Source organism: Misgurnus anguillicaudatus, chromosome 19 (genome assembly GCF_027580225.2).
Source record: "Misgurnus anguillicaudatus chromosome 19, ASM2758022v2, whole genome shotgun sequence".
NCBI classification, from domain to species: domain Eukaryota; kingdom Metazoa; phylum Chordata; class Actinopteri; order Cypriniformes; family Cobitidae; genus Misgurnus; species Misgurnus anguillicaudatus.
In genome coordinates, this window is record NC_073355.2 from 22,795,176 (window position 1) to 22,816,639 (window position 21,464).

Consider the following 21,464-nt stretch of genomic DNA (forward strand, 5'->3'; position numbering starts at 1 on the left):
AAGTCTCAGTAAGCTGTTGGATGGATGCAATTCACTATGTGCTGAGTTAATGCACAGGTGAAGCGGACGGATGAAACGCGTCATTCAACACACGAACCCTCAATAACTGTAGTCTGTTTTAAAGATCTGATTTTATAAAGTCTCAGTAAGCTGTTGGATGGATGCAATTCAGTAAGTGCTGAGCACACGATGCCTCTAATCTCTTTGTTTTAATAGTTATGAATGTTAACTTTCCATTGCGGTGCGAGCCGAGGATTCCCATGTGAGTGTGAGGACGCTTCTAGAGCATCAATGCTGCACCCAGGAAGCACAGTATTGCGCAAAATGCGCACTCAATATGATTTAGGCGCATCAATTCTGCACCCGAAATGTGCATAAAAGGTCCGGTTAAGTGCATAATTCCCAAAATAACCATCTGCACACTAAAACTTTTTTACTGTGACTTTTTGCGCAATTAAGGAAAATATATTTAGCATACTTATTTGATCAAACGTGCCTATTTTATTTTCTCCTAAACACTGCCATGGTAAATATAATTACTAATGTTCTTGTAACTTGTAAATCATTTTAAATTATTGTTTTTTACTTTAAAATTATAATTATATATAATATAATCATATTATGCTAGATTTAGCAGAAAGCACTATACACATTTATATAGTGTGTGTGTGTGTGTGTGTGTGTGTGTGTGTGTCTGTGTCTGTGTCTGTGTCTGTGTGTCTGTGTGTAATTTAAATTGCTCAAGAAAAATACAGTAGTATCGTATCGTCAGGTATCGGAATCGGCCGATACTCAGAATTCGGGTATCGGAATCGGATCAGAGATGGAAAAAGTGGTATCGGTGCATCCCTAGTTTAGATTTGATATCCGATGTCTGTTTTATAAAATAAATGCTCTAGGTACATTAATACTATATTTTGTGGGATGACAGCATATCTCAACCTGTACATTCATAAGAGCGCTTCATACTTTTTTAATGAAAATTAAAAAACTCCAGATTAGCTTGCGCTGCTCCATTGACCATTCTATGCATTCACAATACAATATCCATTTGTAGTTTTAGTCCAAAACGTAACGGACAAAATAGACGCATTGTCCATTGTTTCTATCGGATTTTGTATAAAAGAATCCTCCTTCAATATTGTTTTCCAACAAAGTGAGCATGCAGCGTGATTTACTATGAAGAATGCAAAGGGATTCTGATCCGTTATGCCATTTACACCAAAAGCGAAGCATCGCGTACCTCGCTCTAGATTAATTGTGAGATTTAGCTTCGCATCATAAAACATTGAAATTGTAATCATTAAAAAATATTTTTAGGGGTGCACCGATAAATGCCAATATACACTAATAATGCGTGGCCGTTAACTATTCTGAATCGCACAGCCGATATTATTCACAGCTATTTCATGTACTACGGCTTTTGATCAGTATGTCCTTATCAATCTGAAATCACTGTTAGTAACATGCATTTTAAAAAGTAACACTCGTCAAACTAAATCATTATACATGTTCTTGATTATCATGAAAATACCTTTAAAAGGTTTGAAGAACAGCAGTATAAATATATCCTTATGCCATTTCCTGTTATAGCTGCGCGTGTAATTTTCTTCGTCTGCAACGCATATTGAGTTTCTGCACGAGAGCGCACCCTGGCTTTTGTATGTCGCGGCATTTCACCGTAATTCATTGAGAAGCATAGCAAGCATCAATGGCCTATATATCAGTGCACCCCTTAAAATTTAATTAAAATGTCTAATATTTTTTCAAATTAAACAGAAAAAAAAGTTTTAGATACATATACACTAGGTAATAGACACATTTTTCTACCACATTTTACATCATTAGGAAAGCAGGGGGCATAAGAAGCAGCCCAGTGGCCATGTTTGGAAATGTGTCGTCATAAAGAAAAAAGGTTACCTCCTTTTTTGTAATGTCAAGCTTAAATTTATAACAAATATAAAATTGTTAGACATGCTTCTTTGAGACCACTGATTTTATAAGCTGCTATGGGACATCTATAGAAGTTTTTTTATGAAACAGAAATATATTGTGTACATAACAATTGAGTTTTAATACACTTAAACATTTTTTACCTTTTCTTTTTAACTCATGTTAATTCTGCAAATAGCTTTGGAGCTGCAAACATTTTCGTGTGGGCAAACAGTTGGGGGGGCCTTAACAGGTTAAGTGGGGTTTGTTTGAAACTAAAGTGTGGAACAATGCTACGATCATGCAACAGATCTATTTTTTCTTCGAGGTAATTTCCTGTTCAAACAGCTTCGACTTGCTTGTTGTGGAATGACAACTGTCAGGAAGTCAGGTGGTCACGTTGCAACAAGTTGACTACCCTGCAGATCTCTTGCAGTGCAAGAATCAGAGGAACATTCAATGACAAGCCTGCATAACTAGAAAAATCAGAAAAAAGTATAAATGCTTTCAGTTACAGATTTGATAGGGCATCATTAAAACCTCTTTGCCTGGTGCATTCTTCACAATCAAATGCAAAAACAAAGTGCAAAACGTGCACATAATGCTTGTCCAAATATTTGTCAAATGCACATGCAAGTGAAACCCTCCACAAGGACTTCCAGAAGTTTAAGAGCCAAAATGATCAGGTCTGCTATTTGTCTTAAAATGACAAGTATGCATGAACAGGTCTAAACTCGAAATGACTTTCCATATTTGGTGTCAGTCATTTCAGCAGTCTGTAACTATTAGTGCCTACAGGACGGTCTCGTCTTTTTCAGAACAATGTCGTCTCTAAAGTTATGCTTTTGGCACATTTAAGTACTTTTTCCAGCTCAGATGAGTTAATGCAGACCATCACTGCCAATATCTTTTCCTCCCAAGCAGACGTCTGTATTGTGCACAGTTTTTGCTAAGCAACAGCTAGGTGATTTAGTCAACAAACTAAACCTTCAGCACAGACACCACAAATCATTTCTTGAATGTTTCCATTTCCTGACCCCAAGGTTTTGCTAATAAAAAACCAGGACAAACTTTGGACTTTTTTACTAACTTTGATGTCAGAAAAAGTAGGCCAAGACAGGACTCTATATAACTATATATCAGGACTAAATGCTATCCAGCAGGTACTTTTTGGAATAACTGGCCTTATGAAATAAAAAATAAACATGTATGTTTAACATCTAGTAAACGTAATAAGGAGATAAATATTATTGTTCACAGAGCAGCTAATATTGCCACAAGTTTATTGCTTAATATACTCCATATCACGCAGAAGATACAAGGCCATCTGGGCCAACAGATAAGTTAAAAAGTCACCCGGGGTAACCAGGGAGGGGTGGAGGTGCATACTGAAAACATGATTCTTATATTTTTGCCCTGTAGATCTTGTGCAGAATTTACCTTGCTGTATATTTTCATAAGTTAAAACCAATCTCTTTACACATGCTTACAAACAGTCATTTTACTAAATCAATTCCATTACAATTTCACCATGACAAGCTAAATTTCTGTGAACGCAAAAAGGACAGCTTTTAAACAAACTTGCAAACATTAGATTGCAGCTCTAGTCACTCTGCTGGCTTCAGCCCTAAGCTACTGTGAGAGCGAAGACAAGGTCAAGAGATAAAGACCGGTCCAGAGCTATCAGCCTTTCCACATCATTCAGTGGAAAAGTGCTACACCCACTAACAAGTTTTTGTGATATGCTTCAGAACGCATAAAAGGCAAGGTATGGTGATTTACGATAAGATTCCTTTGCTTTTCTTTCCAAATTAAAAATAAACATTAAAATGACAATTGATTAGCGAACGTGGCACTGTAATTGATGCCAAGGCTATGGAACGGGATAATAACTGCATATATAACTACTGATATCTACACTGTACACAGACAACGATTCCTACCTTCAAACCAGCCCCCTCTTCCTTACAGTCATTCCACTGCGCTCTACACTGTCATCCATCCACACTCCATCCGCGTTTTCAAAGATTTCCCTGTAAATGAAAGGATAAGTTACAATGTCTTGGCTTCATTGTAGCAACCCCAACAGTTAAGCACAGCAAAATCTTCAAATAAATGATGAAGCAACGCATTTAGTAAACGGGAGAAAGCTTGTAATCTCATTAAAGGATTACACTTGGAAATTGGTCCTCTGGAAGGAGCTAACTACTTCTGCGTATCAACCACCAAACGGTTTTTTACGGACTACCTAAACTCAATAAAACCTGACCACTGACTTGCCAAACCAGATACACAACATGTATGTATAAGATCAGTTCTCTCATTAAAATGAATGATATATAAGCTTCTTTGCAGATTGATATGCATGTGTGTTCACACTCTGCTCAAATTAACGGGATTTTACTGCAAGTTATTTTACGGTGCACCCTGAATATGCTCATTCTGGAATTAATTTTGGGACTTTACCAAGAGTGACACACCCATGAAACAACATTTAAAAATCAATTTAAAATCAGATCCATTTCAATGTGAAAATATTAAAGTGCACACCTATTTCATTGCTAAAAACAATGCTATTTTGTGTATTTGGTATAATACAATGTGTTGCATGGTTTATGGTTAAAAACACATTATTTTCCACATATTGTACATTTTGTACCCCAAGATATCCCTGTCTTCCTAAAACGCATGATATGATTGGCCTGAATAACTCTGACATCAGCCAGAAATGTGACGCTCCTTACCAAGTTTGAAAGATTCGCTCACAATGCAATGCTAAGTAAGGAATAATTGACGACAGGCCATTGAATTTTAAGAAAATAATGAACACCCAAGGTCAATTATTCCACTTTTACCACGGTTACTAAAAACACTGACTTAAGCATTCAACACCCCCGCGGTATAACAGGAGTTAACTTAGAGGCCGAGTACGAAGCGAGAGAAATTATGACAATGTCGGTCTTGTCCACGTCAACAGGCCCAGGAAGTAAACTTTTGCCTACAATCCGTGTTTGTTGTAGTCCAAAAAAAAAAAAAGAGATTCACGTTGGAAACCATAACCCGCGTCATAGTTTACTTTGGGGTTTGTACCTTTTGCATATTGTTAAAATGTACTAATACACACTTAAGCCTAACTTATAGTCGTGTGTAAGTACTACCCCGTAGGCTATCCGTAGCCTGTGCGTTGTGTGATGTGCACCTCGCAAAAAATTTTAACAGCACGTCAGTTCTACGCGGACCGCAAGCGCTGTGATTGGTCCACCAGAACCCCTCCCGTCAGGTAAAAAAACTGCGTCATAGGTTTTTACGTTTGCAACGATGAAAACAAAAATGAGCCAAGTTGAGGAGTGAATTAACTTAAACTGCAACATTAGTCGCTGTTTATTTACTTCCATCATTGCTGGTCTTCTCAAATCATACACAACAAGTTACTCTTTCTTCTGCGTTTGTGGGTTAACTTGCCAAGCAGCTTCTTCTTTGACGGTCGCGCTGCTACTGGGGTTACATGCGTGGTTACTGCCTACCAGCGGTCTGCGCGTGTTTGCAAGTCGAAGCAGACGACGATGCAAAAGTATAAATGAAATCGACGTGGAACCTACGCATAACTATAATGAGCCCTTATCAAACCAAAGGAAATGTAAAACCGTGAATCGGACAATAGGTGCTCTTTAATAAGGAAAAAAGGATGCTGGGACTTCACTTTACAAAATGAGGTTGGAAGGAAATGGTTGAATATAAGAGGACTTTGTGACATCAACCAAAAAGAAATGTCGTTACAGAGGCGGAGCAAGTCATTTTTATAAAAAAATGGTTAGTTTTGATTTCACGATTTTCATGCTAATGTCACTGGAAAAAAATAAAATTACTCTCAATACTAAATAATTGCTTTGAACACCACTTGGTATATACATCATACCATATACATGATGTGTAAACAAAACCATTGAGTGAATATAACTGCTTTGAAAGTTAACTTTTGTGGCTAAATTAACTGACAACCAAATCCCATGTGATATAAGCTATGACAACCGATGTAGCAACCCAATATGAAGTGCAGTTACCAAAAGTAGAGGGTAGGAAGCAACCCTGCCTTCTGTTTCTAGAGGGACTAGTCAAGCTCATAAAATAAGTAAACAGCCTAGCATAAATACGTGAGAATGCCAAATGAGTATCTGACGTGAAAAGTAGAATATAGCCGCTTCCAGGGGGTAAAGTCACCCAATCGAGATAGCTTGATACGGCACAACCCTGCCCCTCCCCCAGGAGCAACCTCTTCTCCTTAAAGTGTTTAACCAGATGGCCATCTCAACAACAGAAGCCTCCCATACACAAACACACAAAGACAGAGGCATCTGTTTATGAAGTACCAGCTGAAAAGATGACCAGTCAAAATCATACCAAGACATTGCGAAGAAAAATATCTCGTGTTTATATTTCTCAAGGCTAAATTGAAATAAAACAACTTGTGACTCAGTATAACCTCAGGCTTGACTTTCCTCATTAGAATCAAAAGACTACACATACTATACATATACACAAATGCGTGTCATCACATCAAACCCTGAATACATAAGTGTTACGGTCTAGCGAGTCCCTGGCATTATTAGGTGTGGACGTGGTTGTGACTATGCAGGCCAATGTTCATTTTTCTGATAAGAAAAACTCAAAGACTGTCTATGATTAACTTGGAGTTCAAAGCAAGCCAGCGGTTCAAAGCTTCGTAGCATCACAACAAAACAAAAACAAATCCAAACGAAAGCATTCTGGATCTCTTTATCTATATAACCAATTTCCCTCCATAAGATAAATAAAGTATCCATCTTACTATCTAGCTATCCAATACATTTTACAACACGCTGACAGATATAAACAGTGGAAGCAAGGGTTTATTGCTCACACCTACAATACAGTAGTGTTACACAGAGCAACACCTACCTACATTGTTTTTGTTGAACATTTTAAAACAGCCAAGCTTAGTCAGCATTGTAAGCCCCTTTAATTCAAAGAGAGATGCATTTGCTTACACCAGCAGCAGCTTTGACTGGAATGGTTACTACCACCCAACACAGGCATGAATAGGAAAAGCCCAGAATGATATGAGCTTTACAAATTAAGTCATCATTCACACGCCTGAAAAAGTCTTAAGGGAGATAACACACATGTTTACTGACCTGTGTTGCTTCTCTTCAAATGTCTTTGGTGACAATAGCATCCAATTCTCTAAAATGGAAAAAAACATAGGACAACTGTAAAAAAAAGCTAAATACATTATCAACTATGTTAACGGATACTGACAAATTTTTTCTGTACTCATAGATGTGGCAAATATATATGGCCCCAAAGAGGTAAATACAAAAAGCACACAATTCTTTCTTGTTTAATGCATTTCATTTTCTACATCAAGTTTATGTATTTTATGGATCCAACTGTGCAAGTCGCATAAAATCTCAGCACACAAAGCAGATATAAATCTGTTTGTCATTTTAGATTTCACTTTCATTACTGGAGAAAAAGGTACATACACAAGTCATTCATGTTTCACATACATGGGTTATTTATTCAATAAACATTTATCACACCTTACCCCACAAAATAAAACCACAAGCAACTCATTAAACCTTGCACATGGTTAAACGCTGTAGAAATGAGAAAAAGATGGGTGGACGTGCATCTACTTGTAAAAGAGTGACTACAAAAATAACATGCATAAATCTAGCACACCTAACTGGAAAGTATTTATTAGCCTTTTAATAGAAAATTTTAATAGAAATAGCAAAAATCTGTTATTGTTTTAAGCAATACAGTATGAAGATGGGGTAAAGGCAGAAAGCAGGGACACCTCCCCCACCACTGTCTTCAGCTGCTACCGCTACTACTGCTGCTGCTAACGGGGCAAACCAGCAACCTTGACCTGTCCTTAAAACATTACACCGACTTGAAAACATCTTTTAAAACAACTTTTACCAGAGGAAGGCTGACTTAATGCCATCTGTGTTTGTTGCTTGGTCAGTTCTGGGAGTCAGAAATATTTAACCATTTTACGGTCGGGCTTGTGCTAGCTACCGTGACTGCGTACTTTGAAACACTAAATGAATAAAACACGTAATGCTGCTTAATGCATAAGATTATTCAGGTCTTGATGTGGTTAAACGAATACTTGCAGTTTATTTATATATAAAATAATATTAATTTAATTTAATTAAAGCATCTGCCCCGATGTGCGCAATTCAGCAGCCGAGCTAAAAGTGCTAACAAACCAGCTGGCTAGTAAAACATCTCACTTAACAACTTTACGAATTAAACACTTTGTTACTGCTCATATTATCAAACTGAACACATTTGTAATTTTTCGTATATTAATCAAACAAACCCCGCTGCTGTTAACTAACTATCTGAGAGAAAAATGAGTCGACGTTGAGAAAGTTACAGGACGTCGAATCAACATCCAAATAAAGCCAACATCTTTCCATAATGTACCAACAGAAAACACGTCCTTAGCATATGCAAACTCCATTTACACTATTTAAACCAATTTAATCGCATGTACATCCTCGACTTTCAAATCATGGTGGTTTAGTAACATTTTACGAACCCAACTGCAATGTCACCTCGATGCAATTATGCAACAAATTTACCACACAGATAAAAACACTTCATACACAGACAGCGAATATCAGAATTGTATAACTTAGCAAAGCGAATAACTGCAATACAGAAACATTCTGGATCTCCAGTGCTGAGCTCAGCTTAGATACCGCAGATAAGCTGGTCAATATATTTATACTGCTTAAACGGCGGAAATCAAATGAAACACGAACGAACAGCAAAACTCACCTCTGGTAGTTTAAAGTGCAGTAGAGATGAAATGAAAGCAAATAATAAGGCTACAGAAATTCAACACATTTGCAGAATCGAAGAGGGGAAACATTTGTCCTGCTCAAACGCCATTTTCTTCTCTCGCATTCATGCATTCATCCCTGTAACAGCAGGAAGAGCTCAGACGCCTCTCGCGTAGCACTTCCTCCAACCCAACACACTCACCTTCAAAATGGTGGACGCTCTAATGGCCGTGTTTCAAATATTAGCGACAACTGTCTGCATTGAGGTATTTTTTGGGGTATCGTAGAAATGTAGCCTTCTGGTTATAATATGCGCTTCTACCTAGCTATACTATGTATGTGCACGTTGAGTGTACACGCGACGCGTCTTTGAGGAACAGTAATGCTGTCTTGTTTAGGCAACTTACTAGGTTTTGAAACGCAGCCAAAAAGCTGATGGCTAACCAGAACTCATCATGGTGGCTTTACTATTCCACTAATGTTAAAAATGTTTTGCCAACATGATATAGTCAAATTATAATGAAATGTATTGTGTAGAGCTCGTTGTGATATAGTGCATATTAAAACAAAATAATCCATATACTGGAAATGGAAAAATTATAAAAATGTAAATGAGGGGAAACCTAATTTTAATATAATATATTCAACAAATATAAACTGTCCATCAGCATACAGAATAAATCATAAAAATAACATGTCATACAATAAACACTAATCAAAATAAGGGCATTAGGAGGGGCAAAAAGTGACCCCACCCTCTACTGAAAAATCCAGCTAAGACCAGCATAAGCTGGTGGGCTGGTTTTAGCTCGTATTGCAAGCTGGTCTAGCTGTGTTTTGGTCACTTTTTAGCTGATCTTAGCTGGTCAGATTGGACGACCAGCTGACCCACCAGCTTTGCCAGGCTAGGAGGGCCATCTGAAACCAGCTACCATCTTATGCTGGTCTTTTAGCTGGATTTTTCAATAGGGCATGCAAAACAAATCTGGATAAAACAGACTAAAGCTATTATAAACCTGCTAGTGACAAACTGATTAATTTTAGATACACCACCATTTGCTTAAATTATATAGGTGGTTTCAGCTGTAACAACATAAACAAGCTGCTTTCGTGGAAAACACGTAACTTCCGGTAAACTCCGCTAAGAATAAATAACAACAAAGTCCTTTTAAAGTAGTTTATTTATATAACAAGCAAAATAAACAACACGTCCTAGGAAACCAAAACATTTATTTTCGATGAGGTATTTGTTCAAGAGTTCACTTTAGCAACTAGTCAGACCATTAAACAAACAGAAACCGGAAGTTCCGACCTGACGTGTAATCGCGTCACCACACATGCGTCCGATGAAACGGTCTATATAAGGGCCTGTTTATTGAATCTAGCCCATTTATGATCTATGTTTAAAGACTGCATTGGTAAATAATACTTATATAAAGTTGTGTATTCATTTCAGTATAAACTGTTATAAAGAATATGATACTTTAAGGTACAAATACTTTGGGAAAACCGTTCCAACTGGTCAAAACGTACTCATTTGTTTCCACTTGTTTGTTTACACTGTATAGGCCTTCATTCCTGTCAAATATACTAGACAACCTTAAAGTGCACAATACTACAAGAATACAGATACAGTCCAGCCTTTAGTCTGGAATTTGCCAGCGTTTTCACTTTGGGGACAAAGCAGTGTCCCACAGTTGAAACGGCCCAGCTACGTTGTCCTTTTAAAGCCGGTCATTCTGCCTCACTAGGCAGGAATCACACAGAAGTGACTCTGTAAAACAACTCTATTTAACTGTGTAAATGTCATTAAAATCACCAGATTATTACACAATGTCAGAATAACATCTTTTAGCAATTTTAGTGTCATCGTCCAGAAATGAGATACTCATAAATGTATAGACAAATTCTGCTGTTAACATTCTTGAAACTGAGAAAAATATTTAGCCTGTATGAAGCTTTTGCTAAATCATATAAGTAACCATAGAATAATAAATCTATTGTACCTTCAAACACATGACTTAATATTAAGTAATACTTTAGTGCTGATCAATTATTCATCACTTTAATATGTATAAAAATACTCAAAAAGAAAGCTAAAAATAGGCCACCAGGACTGAATTATCACACAAGACAAATTTCCGTTTTAACAAGTTTGTCCCTTTATAATTGTCTTAAAATGAGAATGTAACGCCACAGTTTTGGTCTCAGCGCCTGTGGTACTGAGAATGAATTTTGTATGAGGCATGAATATTGATGATCACTGGAGGTCCGGGGCCAGCTGCATGCGAGCGAGTTAGCTGCAGTAGGACAAGGGTCAGTTTGGTCTGGGCCAGTGGGCTACTCTCCCCCCGCCAGGACACCGAGAGCAAGGGGAGCCTGGGAACGCAGGCAGATGCATTGTGCTCAGACAGACAGACCAGGAGGAGGGGAACAGCTTTGCATGACAAATACATGGCTGGCTTTGGCTTTCATAGTCTTATTTCTAAACTTCCTCGGTTGGCACTGAATAGCGTGGCATCCTTTAGATGACCACTCTAAATATTGCATTCCAAAGTGATCTAAAGACAATTCAATATGAATATGCAAAACTTTTTACATTCAATACATATTCAATATAACTTTGAGGTATGTCTATATTAGATGTGGCAATTAAAACTTCCCAAAATCTGTGGCTTGTCTATATTTGCCTTTCTTTCAGCCATCAGTTCCCAATTTTTTTCTTCAATCTTCATTTTTCATTGGCCCCCAGATGTATTAACAGTCTCACCAACAAGGGCACTATTTTTCATTTGCTCTCTCCCAATTCCTCCACTACCCCCATCATTATATTCAATCTCTATCTGTCTCTCACCCATCCCCCAGAGTCACTCTCTCAGACAGGGTGGCAGCTGTGAAGGGGATTTGTCGAAGCTGAATTACACTCTGCATCCAACCAATTACCTGTCTGACTGTTCTCAGGTCAGCCTACACTGCTTTGCTTTCGGGCTCGATTTATCTATAAGACCACTATTCTGCCAAGCATTTATCATTTTCACACAGCCATGCGTGCTGTCATTTATAAATGGTAATAGTTAATACACATCAGTGCTTTAGTGGAAGAGACTATATCTGCTGTACTCCATTTATTGTGTGATTTTATGTAAACTGTCAAGGCATTTTCTTTTGCTATAGGTCAAATTATCACCAATATATTGACTCGCAACAAAAAAGAAAAGTTCAGTGGCATTTCATATACCTTTCGCTCTACTGTGGTGATACAGTGATGGTATCAGATGGTTTCCATGGTATAGTCACGTTCATATATACCATGTTCATCTTCATATTTAAGTAATCTATTAATTCATATAATTCCTTACTATCTAACAATAGTCTTAAGTCTGACATATTTGATTAACACAGAAAAACTACGATTTGAGTGTCATGCATTTGCATTTGTGTCTGATGTGTCTTCACAAACTCACTGTTTCAGACCTACAGTTCAGTCTTTTCATGTAAAAGTAATATAAAGATGCAAATGATGCTCTGAAGTCTGATCTTATTGTCATTCATGTATGCATGCAGTATATATTTTAGATAAAGGCCTTTTCACCTAGAATGATGGTGCTCCGTTTAAAAACTCTGCTCTTGTCCAAATGAGATTCATTTGCATGTGCCTATCCCACCCTCCATCTCAATAATTCACACCTATCTGTGTAAAGCGATTTGTCTGCAAGGCATGCATCTAAGCTCAGGCTTGTGAATTCTCAAAGTTTACTTAAACCATCATCTAAATGCACACTGGAAGGATACATACAGCAATAGTAGATGTGCTTCTGCAAATAAAGTTTAAAAACTGCAAATCAAATCCTTAAATCTTTCATGGCAAGAATTTTCAGGCCTAAAGATTCAGTTTTCCCATTGTAATTTCATTGCTCTAATCTGACTTGAGTCAAAACAGATCCATAGCAGAGATGGACACCCTTGTGGTCTGCTTTGTTCCTTCTCACTGGGAGGTTTTGGTGTGAGCGAGCGTAGAGACCCGACCTGACCCAAACCGTGGGGTACTTTGCAATGGAAAAGCGCCAAAAGATACTGCAGCATTCATTGGCATTGAATCAGCTTATCCCATGACAGTGGCACTACAGTATATAGAAATTTTGGGCTGTTCCCTTCTAGTCTTATAATACCCTTTCTATGCACATACATTACTTGTATAGCAATTCACCCCTCTGCCACTATGCTGTATTAGTGCCAAATGTTGTTTGCATGGCACAATTCCTCATATTTCAGGCTAGCTTTGAGACAGGTTATAGAAAGTGCAGCAAACTAAAGCAATCTGGCATATTTGCATACCATGTACAGTATCACTCCACCACTGTCATTCTTTTATATTTTATATTAAATGCCGTTCTATGGTCGTAATTATGGTGAGAATCTGTGTTTTAATCAGGTCCACAGTATAGTGTAATTTATAGTCGTGCGTAAGTTAAACTATGCGTAGGCTGTCCGTAGTTCTGATGAGTACCTCGCCAAAAATGTAACAACGTGTCCATTCTAGAACCCTTCCCATCAGGTCAAAAATATTTGTGTCACATTTCTAAGGCATTTTCACTTGCAACGGTAAGAACAAAGATGGGCCAAGTTGAGGAGTGATCTGCAAAAAAGTCGCTGTTTACTTACCTTCATCACAGCTGGTCTTCTCAAATAATATACAACAAGCTGCTGCTGCTGCTTCTTCGTTTGTGGGTTTACTGGCCAAGCTGCTTCTTTCTTACCTGTTGAGCTGCTACTGTGGGTTACACGCATGGAAACTGCCTACTAGCGGTCTGCATGTGTGTTTGCATGTCAATGCGGATGACGACACAGAAGTATATATGAAAAATGATGCGTAGGCTACGCCGTCGAGGCTACACATAGGACCTACACACAACTATATAGTAATGTCAAAAATATTTAGTGAGCATCTGCAATTCACCTAAAGCTAGGTACACACCAAACTGATGATCGGGCAGGTTTTGAGCATCATCTGATTTAATTTTGTTGATGTGTTCAGCACTGTCCATGAAAGTCTGTCACCATCCACTATTTCGAATTGGCGCTGGAACTTGTTTGAGAGTCAGATCATTCTGATTGGCTGTTTAGAATAGCCAACCAATGCACAAGAATAAAAACGGAAGTGACGAAGCAAGCAAACGGCAAAGTCGCACAGAATGCTAATCTCATTTTTTGCATCTCTCATTCAAAATAGATAAATATTTTATAAAAATATTTAATGGCTCATAAGATATAGACTGCCGCAGGGATGACGTATTTTTGTAGGCCAACCCGGAAGTTAGCGGGACAATGGTTCCTTTGCCAAAAAGCCCATTCTTTTTCCCCATACAGTTTTGTACCATCACAAAAAATAAGATTTGTGTTTAACACACTTACACATTTTGTCCAACAAGATAATCCTCACAGATGGATGAAGACTTGATGAATTTTAAAGTTTAAATGAGTTTAAATTAAAACGCTAACCTTAGGCTCCAAGCGAACTACAGCACAGTAACTCGACTTCAACATCATCACCACCAAGCTACTGACAACTCTTTCAAAGTTAAAAACATTTTAAAACAAGTTCCCTGATAAGGAAATAGTCTGTGGATGAGTCGTTTTGGGAACTGTGTCCATGTTGTAGTTATCGAGATCTTTATCCATGATGACGTGGAAAGTCGCCCACAACGTTTGTAGTCCTATGTAACTTGTTAGCAACCACCCTTTTAAAGAAACAAAAAAGCTTTATAAAGTCATGAGTGAGGGTATTACTGGTGTGTTGTATGTCATAGAATAAAACATGAAAGTATGTTTTGCTTGTGTTAACCCTCATTTAAGATGTTTAACCAAAACCCTATAAAAAAAACCCATGACTTGGGAACGTTGGAACAAGAAGTGCTAAAATGCTAACTATCTTTTGGGTTTTGCCTTAAAAAAACACTCATTCCTGTGCCACTTTATTACAGAGTTTTGTGTGAAACTGGAACGGAGTGCTGCTTTGTTTACGTTTGTATCACTACAGTCACACGCTTTAGCGGTTTCTTATTTGAGTGATGAACACCAACTACCTGCTGGTATGGAAAGTTATCTCATTTTACGTAGGCGCAAAACAAACGTGCTACTCGGCTGCCATCCGCTTGGTGTGTCAGGCAATTTTGGAACCAGACGCAGCCAGCACGTGGGCAATGTGAGAGAACCTCACAGTCTGTGGTACTTTGTTGGCATCGGTTTGGTGTGTTCCTACCTTAACTTGTATGTCTTTGGACTGTGGAGGAAACCCAGAGTAAACCCACACTAACACAGGGAGGAAATCCAAACTCTACAAAGAAAGACCTCCTGGCGCAGCCAGCACTCAAACCACGGCCACTACTAAAGCACCTGAATTGACTTTTTGATGTGCGCTAATCGATGGTGAACATCTGGATGGATCTTTAATATTTTACCCATCATTTGTTGGGAGAGGGAATAAGTGTGGCCATTATTACTGTTTTATTTGACTTGTATGCAAGACAAACCCATTGAATTTTGCCAAATCTAGTTATATCTTTAAAGCTGCATTATGACTTCCTTTCACACCTCACCTTTGGGAGAACTGACACTGGGGCTTAGAGAAGGAAGAATACAGAGCCAATAACCCGGGAGATGAGTGGAGCTCTTTCAGCCCTTAATGAGGCCTCTCTCTCTCTCTCTCTCTCTCTCTCGAGGCTCCTCACATTGTGGTCTGCAGCCCTCACGTCAGCTCTAATGAGCAGACCGCCTGTCTTCCCCAACCATCTATCATACTTTCTCTAGGGAAAAAACACTATGTCTTGCATTAACTCCGACCTCACATTGAAGAGGCCTGGTCCCTTTAAAAGCAAAGTTTTACATTACCACGCATCTATCCTGAATCACAGACATGATCACAATAAAGACTTAGTAAGAAAATGAACACTTCTGTCTGAATACACCTGACAAATCAAAACACTTATAATTCAAATAGCTGCCTGGAAACAAATGAGACCACAATTGCCAGTCACAGCTGTGGACAGGTTGTGTATGTTACTGCTTAAGCGCAAAAAATATGAAAATGTGTTTTTACGCATTTTAATCTCTAAATCCTTCACACAACCTGTGCCATCCACATAACCTGTGGGATGTTGATATCAGGAATACCAAAGACGTGCACATTTTACGGGAATGTTACACACCAGGGGTATCAGGTAGTTGCACCTTTGTTTAACGCTGGGCACTTTGGTTCACCCAAGACAGATGTTAATACTAAAGCCTGAAGTAAAGCTCAATTTATATGCGTATACGAGGGTCAGGAGTGTGCTTATAGGAGTATGTAAAATAAAGACCAGGAGAGCCATTGGTATTTGTCGCAATGTGCATGCGTCGTACATCTGTGTGCGTGTATGAGTCAAACTATGACTTTGCATTCAACTGTGCGTGAAAAAACAAACTATACTCCAGGTTTAAGTGTAAACAGGCTGAGGGCTACTGAATGATACTTCAATCATCTCTTTGTTGTGTATAGTTTGTTAAAATAGACCAGTTGCTAGGGAGTTTTTGTTCAGCAAAAGCACAGATTTCCCAGTCGTCTATCCTCAAAAATGTATATATGTCTAATAAAGAGTTTAGCTGTACTTCCTATTAATTCTCAAATGCAGAATGTGTGAAAGAGCATGGATATTTCCTAATGGAGTCAGAAGTTGGGCAAGGTGTCAGGTAGGGTCTCCTCACAGCCCCAGGTCCTGAATCCCATCCGTGTTTAAATTTAGTATAACAAAAGACCCTTCACCACAGGTCAGGCTTCTCTGTTTGATGTGGAAGGAGAAAGACAACAGGAACCTCTTGACATGCTAATTGGCTTTATTAGCATTAACATGACTGGGATTCCAGCAGGAGCCCAAAACGGTCATGGTTAGCTGTATGCCATCCATTCTCCAAACCTGCTTGTCCTCTGCAGGGTCGCGGGGGGCTGGAGCCTATCCTAGCATTTACACAGGGTGCACCCTGGATTGATGACCAGCACATTGCGGCACTTACCTGTGTTCATTCATATTCATCACATGTATTTATGCAAACAATTGGTTTTCTTTTTTAGATCAAGACACGTAACATATATATGCATGTTACTTTTAATTAAATGCATCTACAATAATTCAAGATGGGTTAGATGAAGCACAGGAAATAAAAGAGAGAGAGCATAAAAGCAAACCTCTGCTGAATGATTTCATTCTACTGCCAATGTGAGGCAAGAGGACAAAACAAGGTGACTCTAATCATTTCAGACAAAAGGAGGCAGGAGAGTAGACTTCTGGACCTTGATGTGAGCACAATTTTATGGTGAAATACGCAGAGCGAATCTGTGAATTATGAGCTGTAAATGCTGGAAAATGTTGTTTCGTTCCAAGGATCACGTCGGTTGGATGTTGCCCTGGCATCTTGCCAAGTGCTCATTACTGCAGAACGCGCATGCAGTCGGGCCAGCCAATGTGACGCCCGTTGCTGTGGCAACAGCAGAGCAGACAGGCGATGCAATGCATCATATTTCACCAGACCAACTCAATTCAATTCTCACAGATCCAATCTATGAGTTGCAGATGGGGGGTGAGCCCAGGCAGAGGCAAACTGGTATTACAAAAATAAATTGGTATGAGACCATCAGCTTTCCATGCAGATTTCCTTTTAACGCTGTCGGTTAGAAATTGAAATATTCATTGTCCTGCACAAATTGGTTTTATTCAAATCTGCATGCTGCTGCCGCCTGCTGCAGAGTGAGGTGACAATAGGTGGCACGCACAGGACATTGATGGGTGTACATTTTTCCTTATTCAGCTGTTATTCTAAAAACATATGCACGCTATTGTGCAGTCAGGGTTGGGGTCCATGGAAACCTCAGATATACAGATATAAAACGTAGTTTTCTCCAGAAATGAATGCTTTTTCATTTGAACGAACCTTAGAATAATGACCTGTTAAGCACTGTATGATGTAAAAATTAATACGTATACTGATATAAATGTCGCTTTGGATAAAACCATCTGCCAAATGCGTAAATCTAATGAATATTATTATCAAGTGTTAGAGGAAATCTAGCTTTTGATATGATACTTTGTGTCAAAATACTCTCTGGGTTGGCTACAAATCTGTTTAAAACCCATACCATACAAAAATGCCAGCTATGACCCCATTCTGAATCACATACAGTGTAAAATATTTTATTATTTTGTACATACACTCTTAAAAGTAAAGGTACTTCACGATACCATAAAATAACTATTTCTGTCTAAATTGTTTTTTAAAACAGTGGTTCTCAAACTGTGGCTGGGGATCTCAGGGGGGCCGCGAATGAATGTCCCGGGGAGCCACACGCTGAAAAAGTTTGAGAACCACTGCTTTAAAGGACCTTTAACATCTAAAGTATCTTTCTCTTTCACAAAGGGCTCTTTAGGGTAAAAAAAAGTTCTTCAAATTATAAAAATGTATAAAAGAAATGGTTCTTTAAAGCAGTGGTTCCCAAACTTTTTCAGCGTGCGACCCCTTGTGTACGGTGCATTCCTTTGCGGCCCCCAAAAGAAAATTTTTGATGAAAAACTGTTCTAAAACTCAACATTTTAATAAAAAAAACCCATTAAATTATACAAAAAAAAGTAGTGCTTTTGGTAAGTAGCCTTATTTTTTTAGGTTTAACTACACAGAATTGATGATAATGTATTTCATAAAATGTCATAAAACTGGGGCCCCCGTGGCACTATCTCGCGGCCCCCAGTTTGAAAACCACTGCTTTAAAGAACCTTTGACTACATGGTTCTTTGAGGAACCAAAAAAAAAAAATCTTTTATGGCATTAGAACCTTTTAAGCACCTCTTATTTTTAAAGGGACATTCCACTTTTTTTGAAAATATGCTCATTTTATTACACAATGCCCGAAAATAGTCCCCGTTACTAAGGGGACTAATTTCGGCTGCTGCGTAATATCATTGCGCCTCCTGCAGCCATGTTACAGCAGCAAAGTCCTTGATTATTACGCCAGAATGAGAGTATAGTTCATAGCCATATCTGCCTAGAAAATCACAACTTATTACACAATGCTAATGGACTAATCAGATTCAATGCTAAGCTATGCCAAAAGTGCCAGCGCCAGACCCGGAGATCAGCTGAATGGAAATGTTTAACTCTTGAGAAGCTGGAAAATGAGCACATTTTCAAAAAAAGTGGACTGTCTCTTTAAGTGTGTATGCTATAAACATAAAGTGACACATATACATGTTATGTAAGCTTTTTAAATTGCTCTTTTTTAAATCTTTTTTTGGGTGACTACAGACAAGCTAACATCAAGAGCTTTGAGAGATCTGAGCCTTTTTCCTCCTCTGATACTTCTGTCTGAGTACAGCACTGGCATCAGAATTAATCTGTGAGAAACCAGAAGGACCAGGCAGACATACAACGGTGTCACACCAGAACAGATGTTTCCTAATTATGCTAAGCTCTTCAATGCAAGAGCAAATGGTATGATACTTCTAGCAGATCACAAGGATATCTGGGTGGTCCTGAATTTTCCAGGTCCTACTTTTATTGAGCATCTACACCTCTCAAGGTTTATACTGAGCTCTGGGTATTACCCCGCAGGTAAGACCTTAGAAGACCCAGGTAAAAATAGTAATCTTCCATACCTTAAAGGAAAACACCAACGTTTTTCAACATTTTATGAAGTTTATTTAACTAAGTTTGGAAGGAGCATGGTCATGTGATCCAACCAATCAGTGCAAAGAGGTGCCTATAAATGGCAGTCCCTCACCTCTGTTCCGTGATGCCAAATATGCTTTATCTCATTCCTTATCGATTACATGTTAATGCGAACTCGTGAAACTATGTTTTTACCTCAACTTAGATGAATTAATACATACAATCTTTTTTCAATGCATGCACTTTAAATCTTTGTACAGCAATTCTTGAATGTGTTAGCATTTAGCCTAGCCCTATTCATTCCTTAGGATCCAAACAAAAGTTTTATTTTGTGCCACCATACTTACTCGTGTAACCCCTCATTAACAATCTTTAAATAGGGGAAACATGGAAGTGTTTGGTTGCTTCTAAGTTCATCCCTGTTTGGATCCTAAGGAATGAATGGCTAGGCTAAATTCTAACACATTCACAAGGCGCTGTACTAGGGTAGCCATTCGTGACCAGTTCCGCCGGACACGCCCGAACATGTTTTCGGGTTCGTTCTCCGGAAGTCGCGTTGCTCGACCGCATACGTCATCGAGGTTCTCACATTTCAGTAAAAATACATTAGAAAATTAAGATTTATTTCTTTTAAGACATACAATCATTGTAGTTTCATTCTTACCTTGAAATGTAACGGTTGCTTTTCTAAAATTAAACCCGAAATATTAAACCTTGATGACGTATGCGGTCGACCAACGCGACTTCTGGAGAACGAACCCGAAAACATGTTCGGGACGTGTCCGGCAGAACTGGCACGAATGGCCACCCTACGCTGTACAAAGATTAAAAGTGCATGCATTGAAAAAAGATAGGTATGTATTAATTTGTCTAAGTTGAGGTAAGAACATAGTAAAATATTGAAAAACTGTGGTGTTTTCCTTTAAGTGCTCTATTTTCACACACTAAGTTTGTATGTAAAATACTAATATCTTTGTTTATATATCTTATATATATATATATATATATATATATATATATATATATATATATATATATATATATATATATATATATATATATATATATATATATATATATATATATATATATATATATATATATGAAGAGTTTGGTTCCAAAACGCGATAAACGCCATTTTTGAAAAAAACGAGTTACTGCCAAAATCAGCATTATATCAGGTCAGTAGTTAAAAGTAAATTCTTAATTTTACGCAAAATCCAATATCCGCCGTGTTATTCTGTCATCTTTTCTCCCTTTTTTCCCAAAATGCGATAAACGCCACTCCCCCTTTTTTACAGAACGCAATATATCCCACAGCGCACCATTCACGCAATGTAAACAAACATGGCGGCGCGCTGAGTACATGGAGTCCTAGTTTTCCTCATATACTTTGTACTTTGTGATCAACAAACAAAACAAAATAATACTTTACTTGCATTGATAAACCTGTGATGGTTTTCTGTGATGGGAAAGAAACGTAAGCCATCAACATCTAATAATTTCCCTGAGAGGCACTCGGGAGACGGGTGCTTGTTCTCCCGACAGCATCAAGCTTCTCATGCTAACACATTGACCCCAGAGGATCTTATGAAAAACTATCCATAATTTTACTCAAAGTCAACGAAAATCGAGCAGGACCAAAAACATTTTACAGCTGATCGCTGTGAAAGACGTTAAGCGAAGATGTCAAGTAACCGCAATGACAGTGTTCTTAATATGACAAAGTAAGTGTTTTGATTAATAACATTAATGTTTATATTTTTAATTAGTGTGTACAACTAGTCAACTAAATGAATATAACATGGCAAAGATGAATGCACATTTATATAGGCTATTGATTCAATAGATTTATAGCATTTTGAATAAAAACTTGTCATGGATTTATTGCATTTTGTGGAAAAAATAATCCGTTTTTATAATAAATCTTTGAAAATCAACTTATGATTTGAATTTTTTATGTTTTTATAACCTAAAGATGCTATGTGAAAGTTTGTAACAGAA

The 21,464-nt window shown here is 38.0% G+C and overlaps 1 protein-coding gene across 9 annotated transcripts in view; it reads right to left on the minus strand.

Moving 5' to 3' along the window:
- Positions 1–21,464, minus strand: part of LOC129434222 (trinucleotide repeat-containing gene 6A protein) — a 65,966-nt gene that overhangs the window by 23,949 nt on the left and 20,553 nt on the right. For 2 of the 9 annotated variants that reach the window (XM_073857187.1, XM_073857180.1), the window contains exons 1-3: positions 8,767–8,960; positions 7,104–7,152; positions 3,876–3,965 (exon numbers count right to left, since the gene is read on the minus strand). The exons of 1 other annotated variant lie outside the window; for it this stretch is intronic. The gene's annotated coding sequence lies outside the window, so the exon portion shown is untranslated. Of the gene's footprint in view, positions 1–3,875; positions 3,966–7,091; positions 7,153–8,766; positions 8,961–21,464 lie in introns of those variants that run through there. 6 more of the 9 variants (XM_073857188.1, XM_073857186.1, XM_073857183.1 and 3 more) reach the window with 5 other exon arrangements.